This window comes from Triticum dicoccoides, chromosome 2B (genome assembly GCF_002162155.2).
Source record: "Triticum dicoccoides isolate Atlit2015 ecotype Zavitan chromosome 2B, WEW_v2.0, whole genome shotgun sequence".
In the NCBI taxonomy this organism is placed as follows: Eukaryota; Viridiplantae; Streptophyta; class Magnoliopsida; order Poales; family Poaceae; genus Triticum; species Triticum dicoccoides.
The window spans coordinates 633,784,448-633,787,124 of NC_041383.1; the positions used below are offsets into that span (position 1 = coordinate 633,784,448).

Sequence of the window (2,677 nt, forward strand, 5' to 3'; positions counted from 1 at the left end):
GGAAGGTTGCCATGAGTAAGGTTGGGAGACCGAAGGCAGTTTTCCGTGCACCGGACACGTAGCTTACCGAATCAGTTGCAACACAGATGGGAATGCATGCTACGAAAGACAGGGTCGAGTCTGATACATCAACCGTCGACTCCATATCCTTGTACGAGTCCACAATCACTACACGAGATGAACCTGGGTTTGGTGAATGGAAGTTGGCCTTAGGTGTAATAGGACTCCCAGTTACTGCGCGCGATCGTATACTGAGGTGCTCCCCGTCGGTTGTTGGAACGACGCGAGCCGGGCCGGGCCTCGATTCCTTTCAAAAAGATGAAGGGACAGAGGTGACTAATTCCCCATCTCATTTGGGGCGGAAAACGAATCGACATCTCGATGTGATACAGCCCTTTCCATTTTCGTTGGGAAAGAACGGCGAAGTCCATCCGAACCCTCCAATGAAGAAATAAGAGGAGAGCAAAGCGCCAATGGCGCGCGAAGCGCATGCGGAAGGGGCACGGAGAAATAAAGAAGTGTGGGGGAGAAGCAGCCGAGCTCATTCCCTTCACTTCCTGGGCCCAAAGCAGTGCTTTGTTTCCTGGCCAAATCAAGGATTTGGGGCTGATTGCAAAAGATATCTGAATAGAAAGATAGATCCATCCATCTATCCAGATATCTAAAAAAGAATCGATTTCGATTTCATTAAACCTTTGATTCAAAGAACTAAGCTTAGGCCCCCCGCTCATGAAACGGCTCTGCTGCAATGGATGGCAGAGGGTCCGTAGTACCCGAAGCACTGGAGTGATCCAGTAGCCGGGAAGGGGCCTAGAAGTGCCTACTACTACACCACACTTGGCTCTACACATTTACAGAGCTTACCCCTGTCCAGTGTCTGGCAGAACATTGGGGGCTTCAATCGTCGACTCGTTATCCCCATCTCAGCCCAGGCTAACGGAGCCTGACTTATTCAGGGGAGAGAGTGGAGCCTATCGAAGCACTCTTGAGAGTAAGATCCTTGGCTCCTCTTCATTCTCTACAGGGGTCTCTGCCCACATGGAAGCGGGGCAGAGATGGATAAGATCAAACACGGGAATAAGAAGCATTTGAAATGCCGTTTTGATCATTTTGATAGAGGGGGATGGATAAAGTGGGCAAAACAGACTCACATTTTTCACTCGGAAAGATGGGTTCCTTTTTCGTCTCGACAAAGAAAGAATCATCTTGAAAACGCTCCTAACCCCTTCGTAGGGCCGTGTATAGTAAGTGATCCGAACCTGCCCGGAGCGAGCCCCCCTTAGAGGCAAGTGAAGTTGGTGAGCCGTATGATGGACAACTATCTCCTACGGTTCGGAGAGGACTCGGCTGTTAGTTAGTACCCCCTTGGTTTCGGGGTGGACCCTTTCACTCTATTTTATTATATACGCTTAGCGAAAAGAATGTTTTTTGATAGACCTAGGACATGGATTCTATATGAACCGATGGATCGTGACAAGTCGTTACTACTAGCAATGACTTCCTCTTTCATTACTTCATCCTTTCCATATCCCTCTCCCTTGTTCGATCTTACTCATCAAATGGCACTCAGTTCATATCTGTAAGTTCGTTCGATCATTGACAAGGTTCAAAGAAAGGGTGGGCCATTCACCATGAAGGCTAAAAGCGAGATAGGCTTTACTGGAATTCGGCAGATCATTTTTTCTGTGCCAGGAACCAGATTTGAACTGGTGACACGAGGATTTTCAATCCTCTGCTCTACCAACTAAGCTATCCTGACTATTTATTGTGCATCATCCTAGTAGAGTACTTGTATCTATGTCAATTAAAGGAGCTCAAAAAGAAAAAAGTATTCTCAAATTGGACTTAGTAAATATTAGGATAATGATATGGATTGTGAATGACTTACTTAATAATAGGGATTACTTGCCTATACTATAATATGTTCATTTGTATGAATGGGATAAGATCCAAAGAAGTCAGTTCGGATCCGTTTGTGAAAGAGTAGAATAAGAAAGATAGTGAATCTTGTTTGAACCATTAATGAAAAATAGAGGTTGGTACAATAGTTAGGAAGTAAAATGGGCTTTTTATTGGGGATAGAGGGACTTGACCCTCACGATTTAGAAAGTCGACGGATTTTCCTCTTACTAGAAATTTCATTGTGGTCGGTAATGTTGGTGAATTAACAGAAACGGAAAGAGAGGGATTCGAACCCTCGGTAAACAAAAGCCTACATAGCAGTTCCAATGCTACGCCTTGAACCACTCGGCCATCTCTCCTACATAATCTTATTATTGACCAGAAACTGAGTGAATGAGCGAGTTTTCGTATCACTAAAGTACAGGTACAACCGATCACAAGTTCCATAGGGAGTTTGACTTCCTTTCCAATTTCATATTTCTCAACAACAACTTCTCTCATCCCCACGGATCTATTCAAAATTCCGGAATCGTCCCATGTTTCTATTTCGATTGTATGGCGTGGCGTATACACGTTATGCAAACAGAACGTATGGTTACTTTACTCTATTTTCTCATGGCTTGTTAAACCTTTCTTTTTTCTTTTTGGATCATAACCAAATAAAAACTTCTCGAGTTATCAGAATCCATAGTCAAATTCAGTCCTTGGTTATTCAAGTTAGATGAAATAGTAATAGTTTGGCTCACATTTGGTATACTACGAAATCCAATCTGAT

At 44.0% G+C, this 2,677-nt stretch overlaps 2 non-coding genes across 2 annotated transcripts; both read right to left on the reverse strand.

Moving 5' to 3' along the window:
* Positions 1–1,686: 1,686 nt before the first annotated feature.
* On the reverse strand, positions 1,687–1,759 carry TRNAF-GAA. Its single transcript has one exon. It is a non-coding gene; the product is annotated as a tRNA-Phe (tRNA).
* A 415-nt stretch (positions 1,760–2,174) lies between these two features.
* Positions 2,175–2,261, reverse strand: TRNAS-GGA. The gene has a single exon. It is a non-coding gene; the product is annotated as a tRNA-Ser (tRNA).
* Between the last annotated feature and the right edge of the window lie 416 nt (positions 2,262–2,677).